Source organism: Condylostylus longicornis, unplaced genomic scaffold, assembly GCF_029603195.1.
Source record: "Condylostylus longicornis isolate FDR11 unplaced genomic scaffold, ASM2960319v2 ptg000026l, whole genome shotgun sequence".
Classification (NCBI taxonomy): Eukaryota; Metazoa; Arthropoda; class Insecta; order Diptera; family Dolichopodidae; genus Condylostylus; species Condylostylus longicornis.
This window is the reverse complement of record NW_026577995.1, coordinates 4,107,194-4,123,729: the sequence shown is the minus strand read 5'-3', so window position 1 is coordinate 4,123,729 and position 16,536 is coordinate 4,107,194. Positions and strand designations below refer to the sequence as shown.

The 16,536-nt window shown below is 23.3% G+C and overlaps 1 protein-coding gene across 1 annotated transcript in view; it reads left to right on the top strand.

Annotated features, from left to right (window-relative positions):
* Nucleotides 1–3,756: 3,756 nt before the first annotated feature.
* Nucleotides 3,757–16,536, top strand: part of LOC129607120 (uncharacterized protein DDB_G0287625-like) — a 52,038-nt gene continuing 39,258 nt past the window's right edge. Inside the window, exon 1 of the mRNA XM_055517859.1 lies at nt 3,757–3,901. The gene's annotated coding sequence lies outside the window, so the exon portion shown is untranslated. The remainder of the gene's footprint in view (nt 3,902–16,536) is intronic.

Sequence of the window (16,536 nt, the reverse complement as noted above, 5' to 3'; positions counted from 1 at the left end):
TTTATTTATAAAATTTTTAATTAAATACAAAATAATTAAAATTTAATACAATAAAACAAATGCAATTATATTAATTGTTTAATACTCTATATAATGTTATACAAAAATATACATTTTAAATTAATTTCATAATAATTAAAATAATAAAATGAAAATTATTTTAAATATTTAAATTAAAAATATTTACAAGTCTTTTATGTTATACAATACAAAATTCTTTTTAACGGATGAAATATTATAATTTAATTTTAAAATGACACTGAAGACACTATTTATTTATTGTTCTTATAATATTAAAATGTGCATAAGTAAAAGATATTACAAATAATATATAATTATATACAATGTATATATATATATATATATTATGTACTATTTATAATTTTAAATAAAAATTCTATTTATAATTTATGTTTTAAAATTTAAATAACAAGAAAAAAATTGTACCGTCGGTATTTTTTATTTAATTTTTTTTTTTTTGTAATACTACACATACGTATTAATGTTATATAGGTTCTTATGTACATTAAAATAAATTAAAATTAAATTGAATTTTAAAATTTCGTTTCCACTTTGTTGTGTTCTGACGTTGTCTTTTAAATTTAATCTTTTTGTTGATTTTCTTTAACTTTTTTAAAAATTTTCTATAATCTCTTGCAAAGAATTAATTAAATCATATTCATTGTTCATTGTTGCAGTTTAAATATTGTACATTTTTCATACAAATAATTCAAATGTTTTAGTTTGTATTTAATTATTTAGAATATTAGGTTCCAATTACAAATCAACATTAAATATACTATAGTAATTCTTAATACGAGTATTATAATTAAACGTAAAAATAACTCCGAAAACACATGACTCCATCTGTTGTAAAGAAGAGACATTATTTTCATTTACTGAAGTAACAGTACATAAAGTAACTGCACAGATCATTTACGCATTATTTACCTTGTTTATATGGTAGCTTGAGTACTTTATTTGACATCGTCTCGAAATTCAAGCTGCGTTCTTATTATTTTTAGCTTGGAAGCTCGAAAAAGACATTTAGCTATTACATTTTAGGTCATTTAACATGTTTATATGGCAGTTTAAAGCCTTTTTGAAGCCAATTTTATGTCTTTTTAAATGTTACTTGATTTAAAGCCGGGCTCACTCAACTCAATCAAAAAAATTTGCTTACTTCAAATGTTAATAATGATTTGTAATGTATTAGATAAATGTCACTGTTGGGTTTTCAGCTATTATTAATATTTCAAGTCAAGTAACCAATATTTTTGATTGACTTGACTGAAACCGGCTTCAAGTCACGTAATGTTTTTATGGACATGTAACGTTTTTATGATAAAATGGTACACTTGAAAGTGCCATATAAACGAAGTGATTGTAGTGTGTAGTTTTGCTCATTATTAATAAATGGGAATTGAAAAAATTGTTAATTACAAATTGAAATATATTAGGAAAAATATATAAGATAAGTATATAAAATTTCTCAATGCATAATTAGTTATAATCACTTCTAAATTTTTTAATCTGTACTTTAACATACTTGAATTTAAATATAACAAATACAAAACAGTCAAAAAAAAATTAATTTAATTTTAATGTCATTATTATTCAATTTAATAGAGCAATAACAAGATGAATTTGAATGACAACTCTACTATTATACACAAAAAAAAAAAATAAAATCTTCTCCTCCTCAATAAATAACATTATTTGCAATACAGCAATTTAATATTTCAATGCGCAAGAATATCCTCTTTTTTTTTTTATATAATTTTTTGTTTTTTGATTTTCTGATTTTTTTTCTTGTTATTTTTATTTTTTCTTTTTTATTATTATATAAGTGAAAATAAATATTAAATGGTTTTATAAATGGATACAATTTGGATTTAATAGGTCCCCTTTGGTGTTAGTCGATATATGACAATAATGTTGTACGGTTGATTCTTGAAAAAATATAAAAAATAAAAAACAAGAATAAAATAAGGGAAAATAAGAAAGAGAAGAAGGAAAGAAAAAAAAAAAAACGAAGCGGAAAAAGTTGATAAATAATTTTTTTTTTTTTTGGAATTTTTCTCTCTTCGTTACTAGTTCTGTTTTTTTTTTTTATTATTTTTATTATTCACTTTTGGGAAAATCCATACATATACATACACTCGTTCAAACAAAATTATATTTTTTGTAAACGAGGAAAATTTATATGGAAGAGAAAGAAAGAAACGAAAAAAAAGAACGGAACACTGAAGGGAAAAAAAATAAGAGAAAAAAACGAAATACAGGAGAAAAATTATTTATTTTCATTCTCGGAAAATAAAAAAGCAAAAAAAAAAAAATAAAAAGAGAAAATTTTTATAGTTTTTATTTCATCATTCATTTGAGGATAATTTGATCGGTGCTTTTGATGGTGTCATCTTTTTAACTTTATATATATTTTATATTTTAAGTGTATATCATATGGAAATGTCATACAGAATGGGATAATATTGTTATTGTGAATATAGAATAGAATAAAAGCGCAAAGAAAATATTAAAACAATAAATATATGTATAAAAGGAAAAGGAAAACAACAACAAAAAAAAAAAATTAAAAGCGATTTAATAAATTATTATTGAGTGATATACTTGCATACATACATACATACACATACAACGTACGACGAACAATAATAAAAATAATAATAATTATATGAAAAGAAAGAAATTTTTAAAGGGAAAAGTGCAAAAGTGATTTTTACATTTTTACATACATACATATATATATAAAGTGATATAAGTGTATACATACATATATTTACATACATACATTATGAATATATATGTATATTTAATTAATTTGTAAGAAAATTTACAATTGATTGTTTTTTTTTTCTTTATGTTAAATATTTTTTCTCTCTGTGTATTTTATTGCAAAAGAATTCAATTGCTTTTTAAATTATAATATTTCATTTTGTGTTTAACGGTATATATACTAAAAATAGATTGTATAATTAAAGTAGACTATTTTTTTTTTTCACATTTTTGCATTTTATTTTTCATTTTTGCTCTTTTAATTATTGTGAATATTTTTTAATTATAATTACATTAATTTGTAATATGAATGTAGATCTCTTTATGTGTGTAATATTCTTCAAAGAAAGAAAATCTTAAATGTTATTAATTAATTGTGAAAGAAATGTTATATTAAAAATATTATAAAAATAAAGTGATTAAAAATAAATTTAATAAGTGAATAATATAAAATTATAATTTAAAATAATCAAAATTAAACTGTAATATGTATAACAAAATGACAACAATTGAATTTATTCAATTATAACAATTTTATTTGTATATATTATTAAATAATTTACTAAGTATAATAATTACAAATTTAAATAATATATTTGTATTTGAATTATAAATAGAAAAAATTCTTAATTAATATCTTAGAAGTCACTGTAATATTCTGTAATATTCTTAAAAAAAATCATGAAAGAAAATTAATTTAATAAAATATAATAATAATTACTTACATACTGCACATTTACACAATTATTATGGAATTTATTTCTAAATATTACAAATAAAAATAAAAAATTTTAAATTTAAATAATAGTGTGCTTATTATAAATTTTCAAAAATTATTAAATTGAAGTGAAAAAGGTATAGGTTGTAGAATTACAAAAAAAAAAATCTTAACATGTGTCAAATTTAATATTTATTTTCTATATGCGGCTATAAAAATGAAAAAGAATTTGGGACTACTCAAAATTGAATTTGTTTAAAACTACAAAATTAAATTAGTTATATGTATAAAAATAATTATTATATACAATCTAAAATATACATAAGTGTATATATTACATAAAAAAGGAAAATATCATTAAGGATTATCATCAATATTTTTAATAATTTGGTAAGTTTAAATTGAAATTTATAAAATTCATTTAGGTTAATTAAATAAATCATACATTTAATATTGAAAAACTTTTAAAAAATCAAATAATAATTTTAAATGCAAATTGAAATTATTCTTTTATATATTTAAATATGTATATTAGTATATAAAATTAAATTATATACATATTTCTATTTATTTTGTATTATTCAATATTGGTTTATGAAGAAATCTCTACATTTATACGATTACGGTGAATAAATTAGGTCGGATATTTTTATATTTGCGTTTTTTTAAATTAAGTATATTGTGAATTGTGAATGTATTAAGTATATGTATATTGTGAATGGTCGCAGTAAACCCCAGATATAAGTGCTTAAATGCAGTATAACAACTCATTTTGCAATCCATTATTTTGAATAGCTCAGTCCAATGGCCCTTTAAATTTTGATAACCGTATTTTTGAAAAAGTTTCCTTTAATCAATTTTTATAATAGCTCAGGGCTATCGTCAATTTATTAACATAAGAAATGTTATTTTAAATAATAATGAGCTCCAGACAAAATGTTACTGCAATAAAAAGATTTTGTTTAATATTATTCATATTATCTATACTTAAGATGTACGTTATATATATATATTTTTTCGCTTTTCTTTTGCTTTCGATTTGCATTTTAATTTTCTGTATTCTGAATTCTGATTTGAACGCTATGTACACAAAAATAATTGTTTTTAATTTATACATTCAACTGGTTTGTTAAATTTTTTAATTTTTCTAATGTTATACAGATTAAATAAATCATATATATTTATATATACCGCGTAGGATGCGTTATAATTTAAATTATAAAAGGCTGACAACATATTTATGTACATATATCTATCTTTTAAAGAAGTAGCATATAATTATATTATAAAACCTCTTTGAATAATTAAGTATTTCAAAAGAAATTTAATTGTTATATTTTATATATATTTTTGTATATAACTTATATAAATTTCTTAGAAGGCAATAAATTTTGTTTACATAATATTGCAGTATAACTATATATTAAAGTGTAATATAACGTAACATTTATTTATATAATATTGTTATACACATTTAAAACTGTATAAGATTATGATTATAAAATTAAATATAAATTACATATTATACATAAAAATAAAATATAAAATCGATTTTTAAATTGAAAATATAAAATATTTTCAAATAAATATGTATAATAGAAATTTTTATTTCTATACTTAAAAGTACCTTATGTTACAAACACATAATCAATAATGTATGCAATTTAATTAAAATATTTAATATATAGTCTTTTTTATGACATCAAACGACTGAGAATAAAATCTTTAATATTTTATATGCTGGATGGGACGGGTTGAAGTCTCGCTTTCTTCAATTAACAGAACATGTTGAAAATTTTTCATTATTTATTGGAAGAAAATTGTGATCTACGCATTGTACAATTAAAAATTTAATATACATAAGTAATTGAAAATTAATTTTCTTTAAATTTATTGCTTTATTTGTTATCAAGGTGCACAATGTAATAAAATATACACATACAAATATCATATGTAAAATGGGCTTTATTTTGCTTTCATGAATGTGAATTGTTCTAAGTATAAGTATTTTAAATTTTTAGTATTTATTGAATAGAATTTTCGGTTTTTTAATCGATATATTTAATCTAAAAATTCCAAATAATCTATAAGCAGCGGCGGATCTGTCATATATGCAAAGTAAACATATGCAATGGCCGCCAGAAAATAGGGGCGTAGTTATCATATGCAATATTCCATGTTTGCTGCATATTGTTCATTGTTTTGAAACAGTAGGGCACACTTTTTGAGAACCGCATAGGTCGTCGAACAGCTTAGAACCGAGCCTGTCTATAAGATATTGACAAATACTTTTAATATTAATATAAATAAAGTATGAATATTTTTACATTAATTTGAAAATTTTTTACATTTAGTATGTTTAAAATTGTAGTATATTTATTAATAAATATAATTGTAGTAATTTACAATAATTGTGGCCAAATATTCACTTACATGTAACTTATATAAATGCAATAAATTAATATTGACCCAACAGTATAGCTCTTGGTTCAAAAGAAAAAATTTTCAGTGTTTATTGAGATACATGTTATAAAGTTACTACATACGCCTGTTGACAACCAAATATTGTTTCTTTAATAATTCTAAATTTTTTTAGAAAATATTTTTCTTTAACTTCCATTAAAAAATTTTCGCAATTCTAAATATCCAAAAAATAAATTTTCTATAAATAAAACAATTTCCTCCCAATGCCAAAACACGATTGACATAACCCATACCTCCTCCGATTCCAATGAATTTTAACTATCTTCAAAATTACAATTTATAAATCTAATAGAACAAAACAGTTCGTTTCTAATTAAGTATTATAAGAATATTATATATTTTAATAATTGTATAAGAATCCCATATTTTCAAATCTACTATAAATATTTTTTAATTCCAATCATCACAAATTTTATTAATATTTTCCAATCAATTAATTAAAATTATTACAAATTTACTAAGTATATGATATCAATTTCAATTTCAAAATATTTAAAATAAAAAATATTCTATAATCGTGAAATTAATAAAATAATTAAAAAAAAATGTGTGCTATAAATAAAGCACTTATGCATTTTTAAATAAATTGATGTTATTAAATTTCAATTTACTTTATTTTTCTAATAGAATTTCGTTTGAATAAGAAAATTGCATATACACATATGTATGCAATATTATTCAAAATATTATAAATTAGATTAAAACACATAAACTATAAATAGAAAATTTTTTAATCAATAAACACATGCAAAAAACTACATACGTACAAATATGTGTGAAGTAATAAAATCATATATAAAGTTGTAATGTCATAATATTATTAAGTATACATGGGTATATGAGGTTGTAATACTATTTGACTTGCATGATATTTTTAAATGAGAATTGTAAAAAATTGTTATTTCTGCTTCTGTGCTGCAAAAATCTAAATAAAAACTTTTGATTATAAAAACGTCATTCTAAATTTTATACTTATATTTTTTCTGTATATAAACACTGCAATATACTATTTCCATTTATAAGTATGTATATATGATTGTAATATGTAAACAATATTTTTCGCTGTTTTTAATAATAATAATGACAATAAATAAAAATGAACAAATCAATTATATTAATACAATGTAGACATCAATTTAGTATTATTTATAGAACCTTTATTTTTAGTTCTAAATTCAGAATATTTTAATAGCTAACTATTAATATATATATATATTTATATATATATATACATATACATATACATGTGCAACATATATATGATATTTTGTTATATTAATTCAAAAACTAAATCCGTAACATGTATAACAGATAATATGTAGCTATTGATATTAACTATATGCATGCACTTGTACAGTGTAATGAGTGAGTGTTTGTATATCAATAAAATATAAAAGGTTCAATATACAATATAAAGATATACAAAATGTATTAAGTCAATTATGTTAACTTTATAGGTTAAATAGAGGTAGAATTTATATACCATCCATTTCATTGTACATTTTGTGTTTGTTGTATACAAGTATACATTGTAAAAATATAATTTTGTAAAAATAGAATTAAATTGTTATACGAATAATGTTGCCATATTTGTAAAATTTTGAGTACAGTAAATTATTAAAATAATTATTGTGAATGAAAATTTCAAATTAGCAATTTCTACAATTCGCTAAATGAAAATTTTTTTGTTCTATTTTGGTATATTGAAGTTATTAAATTACAAACTTATTTTGATATTTTTTTAATTTGTTATAATTTCAAGTTGCAAGTATGTACTTAATTTCATAAATTTTTACATTTAAGTGAGTTATTTACAATAGTTTTTGAACGAGTGTTAAAAATGTCGTAGTACTCGTAGTTTCTATAGAATTACATTTAATTTCTATAGAACCGGAAATTCTATAGAACATTAACCGGAAATTTATATATTCGGATTAGTTAAGGTTTCCCCTTTACGAAAGTATTCTTTTGGACTTCGTTGTCGAAGGTCAGGTCGTAGGGTGGTTTTTGATATAGTTTTTATTCATCAACTTGTGATGGGTAATGTGATTGCCCAGATTTTATTATGTTGAATTTTTTACAGGGAGAATATCAGTAGCTGAATGTTGGTCGAACTTTTGAATTTTCCGCGTTATAGTACGAACTATGGGATGCATAAGCAAATGACGCGTATGTTGCACGAAATTAACTCTAAGTATTCCTCAGTTTTTTGTACGAATATAATTAAGAGGGTTCTTAATTTATTGTTATCTGTACACTTATATACGTTTGGTTTTTTATATTTATAGTTTTTAATTTATTACACTTATACATATTAATATATAATAAAATTAATATACTATGGACTAATATTTTTTTTCCTTCCTCATTCCTTTTCGATTTATAAATTGTGACGATTTTATTTATAACCACTAATTAAAGTTGTTTGTTATTTACTACTACACTAAATACTTGTTCTTAAAGTAATCGTCTGATATAAAATTAAAAATAATGTGACTTCCTTTTCTCCTTTTTTTTAAGGGAAGGTACAATTACTAGTAAAGGTTGTTTTTACGCAAATAACTTGAATTGAGTGAGTCAAATTTAACTCGATTAATTACATTAACCAAATTTTTCTAATATTAATAAAAATTATTATGAATTTTGAATTATTTTTGATAAATACATAATTTTGATAGGTATCTAATTACTTTTCGTAAAAGATGGTAACCCTTTCCATTTTGATGATAGTTTTTTAATATAAATACTTAAGTTAATATGCACTTATAAAAAACATATTATGTATAACTTATGCATATAAATAGTATTGATACATCCTTGACATATACATTTTAAATACTCCCCTATATATTTATATATTGCATATATATATAAGTAGCTCCATGCTTACAAATATTTACATATAGATTTCATATACAATAAATATATTATGTATACTTATTATGTTATCAATTTTATGTTCTGTAATATAAAGGACGACACATACTTATTTACATGCACATACTTAATTCTAACAAGCATTTATCAAATGTAATATACTTTATTCTTACTTATATAATTAAATACATATGTATATAAAATATCTATAGAATATTTAATTCAATAATAGGACCCCTATTTTAACAATAAAAGGCTATTATGTATAATAATGTGTAGTATGATAATATAATAATAATAAATATGTATATACTCGTACAATAATATTCATACTATTACTAGAATTGCTCAGCTTGGTGTTAATTTGTAAATAAAAGAACTGACTGAAATTAATAAAAAAGCAGAAAGCAGAAAGAAAGGCAAAATAAAAAAAAAAAACATTTTATAAAATGAAAAATAAAACGGTATTCTCGCGATTGATATTCTCTGTTTGTTGTGTGCATAATCTATAACATTAACTTGTTTATATATGTTTTTAATATACATACATTCCTACTTATATACACAAATAATATACATAGTTTATTTTTGTATATTATCAGTTTAATGCCGCGCTATTACAAAATTTTATTACGATTGCGATATTATGTTAAATTGAAACATAATAACATTTTTGTTATACATGTGCTTTTACGTATGTACATATACGTGGATATTGTAATTGTAAGTACATATATATATGTGTGCATGTATAGAGTAGATACCATTTATTTTAATTTTTGAGGATATAAGCAATTACAATGTATTGAAATTAAATAAATTTACCGATAACTATTTTATGTTGATAAATTTTATAAATATATGTATGTATATACATACTTACACTTTATATAAATACATACATACATATGTGTGATGCCTATATGTGCAAACAAATATAATTTTATAAAAATGCTACCGTGGAAGCATATGTGAGATCATTTATTAAAATTTTGTCTGGTTTTCTGTTTTATTTTTTTTTTTGTTCAATAAAAAATTATAGGGAAATTAATGATTTCTATACATTTAAGTCTATATTGGACAATAAAAAATTTGTATATATGCATGTATATGTACCTAAATGTGGATGTTTTCATATTATAAAATTTTTAAAGTTACTGTAAGCATATGAAAATTTATATTTTAATTTTAAACAAGAAAAATTTAGTTAGGTGCTTAAGAAAACTTAAAAATTTTAAGAAGAAAATCGAAAAATTCATTACGAAATGTAAGTTTGAAGAAAATTTTGATTTTCTCAAACAATATGTCTGTTTTATCTTAGGGAAAATATTTTAGACATTAACCGGGGTTGTTGATGAAATTTCAATCGACTCGACTTTTCAAAATTAGTCAAAATAAATTGTTTTATCCCGCGATAGTTTGCAAATTTCCAACCAGCTTGAATCAGAAGTGTCTAAATACTAAAATTTTTGCAAGCGTCTTTCAGCACAGCAGATGGTTTTCTGAGATATTCCATTAGAAAAACAATTTTTTTTTAATTTCTATTATGGCGAGACAATGTTTTCAGTTACGGTTTATTGCTGAATATTTTCCTAAAAATAAAATTGTAGTTTGCCAGAAATGAAACATTTTAAATTATTTTGCTTATATTTTTTTCTAAATTATCCACAAGGAACCTTGTACAGAACCTTGAATAACAAATAAGAAGTGAAAATCAGGCAAAAAAATTTAAAACAATTTTCAAAGCTGTTAAACACTCGGCTGAAGTTGTGATGAAACAACCTCCGATCCCGTGGTAGTAATTTTGGTCTAAAGTAATCGAAAGTTCGGTTGAGTTAACAGTAACAGTAATATGACTTACTTGTTATCAAAAATTTAAAAACAACATTAAGATGAGTCAAGTCAATTTTATTATTAAGGAAAAATTGGGTTGATATTACTTCTGTAGCTCCCTTAGTTGAGTTAAGTATAAGTAAGAGACGCAAGATGATCCCCAGTTAATTGATTTCACTTCGAGAAATTTCGAAAATTTTGCCTTAATTAACAAGCAAATGTAAAATTTTTTGGTTTCATTTTTTAAAATTCTTGAATTTTGTATGCACCATGCGGGTTTTTCAAAAATGAAGTTTATTTTGTACGAAAAACTAACAAAAATATTTCGGATATTTGCAGTGACAACGTTAACGTTATTGTATACCGGATTACAGTTCATTTGTATTTTTTTATGTTTAACATTCACAACATACTATAATAATTATTATTATCTGAAATCATTTTTATTATGCTATTGTATAATAGGTTCTGCTTCTGTTTCTACTATTGCTTCTTCTTCTTTCATTATACTATAAGTATAGAATAATTGTTAATGTTGTTTCTGTTGCTGCTGCTGCTGCTTCTGTGCGGTAATTAATTGATTTTTAATGGATATCAATTTACTTATTTGCTGGATTATTAAAGTGATTTATTATATTGGAATATAAAAATAAAAGAAAATACATTTTTTATGTATAAATTTTTGGTTTTTTATTATGCTTTTTTTTCTTTAAATATGAAAATATATACCATGTGTATGTATGTAAATATATGTATAGGTAAATATTTAAAAATAAATTAAATAATATGATGATAAATTATTTTTTCTTTCTTGTTTTTATTATTATATTCAATATATACATACAAACAGATGAGTGCATCATTATGCCAATATATGAGTGTTTATTTATAATAACCTACATACATATTAAATAAACATGTATACTATGGGTGTAGGTGCGGATATCAAGGATTAAATATTTCAAATTTTATTTTTTTTTCATTATTATTTTTGCAAAATTATTTTTCCTCTTTATAACATTATTTTGTTATAAATGCAATATTTATGCACAAAAGGTAATTTATTTTAAATTAATATAATTATTTAATTAATTTGTAATTTTTTCTTTTCAACTATTTCAATTATTTATTATTTTTCATTTAAAAAATAATGTGTATGGTTTGGAACAATAAAACACAAAAAAAAATATGATTTTAATTGGATACCAATATAGCCAGATAATAATAAAATATAATACTTATTAAAAAAAAAGTTTTACTAATTATATAATGTGAATAAAATATGTACACATACGTATATCTATTTAAGGTATGCAATTAGTTTTGATTTAAAATACTGTGGCGTTAAGGAAAAGTTGCCTAAACGTTTTACGAGTAAATTATAAGTTCAAAGTTTTATTTAAAAATTAATGCTCCGGCTTCAGCAATTATAAATCAATTTGATTTAATAAAATTTTAGGCAGATAAAATTATAACAAACTCAAAATTGAATTAATTTTGGGAAAATTGTCAAATTCGATTAATAAAATTTAGTTTAGAAATAGCCAGCACATAGTCGACCGCATTGTTCAAATGTTGCATAAAATTACAAAAATTTCCGTAAAATATTTATTTCAAATTCTATGAAAGGTAGAAAGTAGTACTTTAGTGGAATGTGAATTTAGTTCTTTATACAGGTTCATTTTTCATTATCTGATTTCCGTGCAAACTTTCCAGGTTAATTTCGTTAACAACCGGAGCTTAAATATTAAATTTGAACAAATTCTATCAATTAGTTCCTAAGATATAGTCAAATATGTAAAATCGACCCTTATAGTGAAAATTGTGTTTCCGAACCCCGATATTCGCTAAAAATTTACTGGTTTGTTGTGTTATTAACCAGATAAAATTTTAAGTTAAATGGTTGATTATTTCTCTCTTTATGTGCAAAAATTTAAATATAACTCTGTGGAATAATACCGGAGAAAGTGACGAAACATGTTTTATTGCCAGGCGGATCTACTACTACTACTACTCCATGGCACTACAGTTCTTCGACAGCCTTGGCCTAATATAAAATTCTCCTCCATACAACTCGATCTTCAGGACGTCATATTCAGTTGTCAAACCCCAACTTCTGGGCCTCACTTCTTACATTATCCAGGCACCGTGCTCGTAGTCTTCTAACTTGTTGTTTGTCGCCTTGCAGCTAGCCATTAAATATTTTACACATTGGCCTTTCATTACCTGCACTGACAACATGCCCCAGCCATCTAAGACGATAAAGTTTAACATGCAATACTAGGCTTGTACCATTATATAACATTTTAAACTCTTCTTTGGTACGAATGGTGTAAGTACCATCAGGTGCCCTTTTAGATCCAAATATCTTTCTAATATTTTTTCGCCCAAAGGTCTTCAACTTGAACTCATCTACGTTTTTCAAAGTCCAAGTTTCACACCCATATGTTATGGCTGCTTTTATTATTGTTTTATATATAAGAACTTTTTATGCATGTGTTAATAAGTTTGACGGTAATACCTTTTAAAATTCAAACAAAAATCTAATTGCCATTTTAATTGGAGCAAGGCGATCTCCTTGTCGTACAACAGACTTGGTAACGAATACATTTGACAATTGGTTCTGTATTTTACCCCAGTTTCTGTTATTTTCGGTTGTCATGGTTGCTAAGTTCACTAATTTAACTCGAACATCCATTTCCATCATTGCGTTCCATTATCCAGCCGCAGCTTATTTATAAAATTTCAGGAAAATACGTTTTTAATATTATTATATTTAGTTTTAAATTCATACTGTTTGAATTATAATTTATAATTTAGTAGCTATACAGATGAATAACTACATACGTTTCAACATCAAAACTTTAAGAACAGAAATAATTTACTCATCAATAAAACTGAAATGATCACTTTTTAGCTAGAATATAATAAAAGCCGACAACATTATAAAATTTTCTTTAACAAAGATCCACAATATTCTTCTGCTTTATTGTACACAATTTTAATTATTATCGTATACATAGTAACAATAATTATGCAATATAAAAATTATATGACAAAGCGAATTATCTGTAATTAGTCAAAAGAACGACTTCTTATAATAGAAACCTATAGAGTTTCAACAACAAAATCTATTAATTTAAATATAAGAAGAAAAATTTCTGAATACACCAGAGTCTATTATGTCAAAAGATCTACCATGATCATACATACCTATTGTATATACGATGAGGTCAATTATTATTTCACGTTATATACTACAAACACTATATACACTTGTTCCATCGATAATAATATTTCCATATAAGTACCGTATGCTTATAATATCAGTTTTGAGTCATTTATTTAAAAGAATTTCATATTTAAGCGGTTTGATCATGGGTCAAAATAATTTATGTGTTTTAAATGAAAATTTGTTGTGATTCGTTTAATTTGCTGATTCATTAAATAGCTTTATTTCTTAAAAAAAAAAGAGAAACGACACTTAACTTACTTGACGTTATTTGCAAGCTTTTAAAAATTTAATATATTGTTTTCATTCTTGCTTGCCATTAAGTATAATGGAGAAATAAAGATATATAGTTTTGCTGTTCCTTTAATTTTAAGTGATGTTTTTGTTGTAAATTTAAATTTTTAATGAATTTATTGACTTAATTTTAACATACACGCATACATGATTTACAAATATATTTGTAACTCATGAGGTTCATTAATTTATTAATTGTTTTTATTATTTAGTACACTAAATATATTATGAAGGTTAGATAAAATGTGCATCTAGTATATCAAATAATTATACATATATGCATAAAAAATTAAATTAATGAATATTACAAATTATTTGTTTTAATCATAGAATTGCAATGTTAAGTCAATTATATTGTATGTATATTTGATTGAATAATCTAATAATATATATAGAAAAGTTTAATAGTATAATATAGTTTCGCCTCATCAACGATAAATCGAATTGAATATATGCAAATTGAATATGCTTTTTTGAATTATTAAATTGGTAATTAATTGTTATTTTCTATATACGAATTGAAATTTGTAATTTAAAGACTTATTTGCAAGGCATTATTATTGTGAACTTTCATTGACGACCACTATTCCCGAAGATATTCCGCTGCCAAAACAGAGCCACCCAGAAACTTCTTTCTTCTGTGGACCAAATGTTACACAATTCAGAAGAAGCTACGTCGAGATTTCTTGTTATAGACAAAATCTACAGGTGCTATTGTTCTCCAGACGCAACTTTCGAAGATATCCCCTGATACTTTCGCATTGGCTCGAAGTATTTAGCTTTAAGCTCAGTTCTTAACGACTTATTGGTGTGTCATTTAATGGTGCGTTATTCTAACGGTTAGCTATGGGGTTCTTGTCTCCAATTTTTCCTGGTACCTTGCTTAAGGCTGAAGTTTTTCTTTAAGTTATACTTTCTTACCATGTTATATCGGTCAGCTTAGAAGTGGAATGCTCCTTCGAAAGCTCCTCACGATCCTTTTAAAAGACTTCACATTGGATTATTAAACTTAAAATGGATTATTAAACTTCAATATCAAATCGGACGCAATCAAAGTAGGGGCGTAAGGAAACCATATATAGTTAGGGTCATAAATTCGCTTTTTTATATCCTGCACCTTTGTGAAGAGTATATTAACTTTGATATGGAGTTTCTAACCACTTGAAGAAGTCATCGCCGGTATCGGCATATATATATATGTATTTATGCTCAGCATAAAATTCTGCGTTGATTTAGACATGTCCCTCCGTCCGTCCGTTCGATCGCACGATAACTCAAAAACGAATAATGCAATCGTCACCAAACTTTCACAAGTTGTTACTTTTGTGCCAAGGATAAGTCCTATTGTAATTGGACCAATTCGGACAACGGGTTCGGGTAGCTGCCGTACAACTCAAAGAGTTTATTTTATGTATTTCAAAAACCAATAATTAAGCTCTAAAAATTTTGATGGGATGACTACATCGGTTCGGGCACCTGCCATGCAAGTCCAACAGCTAATTTAAAATACTTAGAAAAATAATAAAGTGAGATTCATGAAACTGGGTATGTCAAATTATAGGTCAAATATATCCATGAAGTTTCTATAGAATGGTTTGACAGGTTCGAGTAATTGCTATGCAATATTGAAAGGTGCAGGTATCGACTGAAACGTTTTTACTTGTTTCACCTGATTTAGTAATAATAATAATGATAATATCAGAAATTTGCCCTTAATTTTAGATCAGACTTAAATACAAAAATTTATAGCGAATCTCAAAGCACAAATTACCTAATTTTTTTTAAAAATCTAAATTTGTACATACGAGTACTTAAATGTTGATTCCCGTTCGCAAAAATATGGCAGTGTTAAGCAAATAATTTAATTAGAAAAATATTTCATAAATCTTAAATGTGCTTGGTAAATAATTTTAAAAATGAAATTTAATATTATTTTAATGTTATTATTATTTTATAATTAAATTATGATCTGTTTAAAAATGTGTTTATATTATTTATAATTAGATTTTTTAGTAAGTATATAGAAAATTAATTATGTTCATGTTATATTTCAACATACTTATAAATATGTATGTACATATTTGTATACGTAAATTTGTACAATTTAATTTTAAAATTAATTGAATTTTTATATTTTCATATATTACCAACCAGCTAATGTCCGCAATATTTTAAACGATTTATTTTTGAATTGCCATTCCGTACAGTAGAAAATATTTTATATTCAATTATAAGTGTTGATACTTTATAGGTACTTACAAATGTATAAATAAACAATATGAATAATAGAACAAATTCTAAAAAA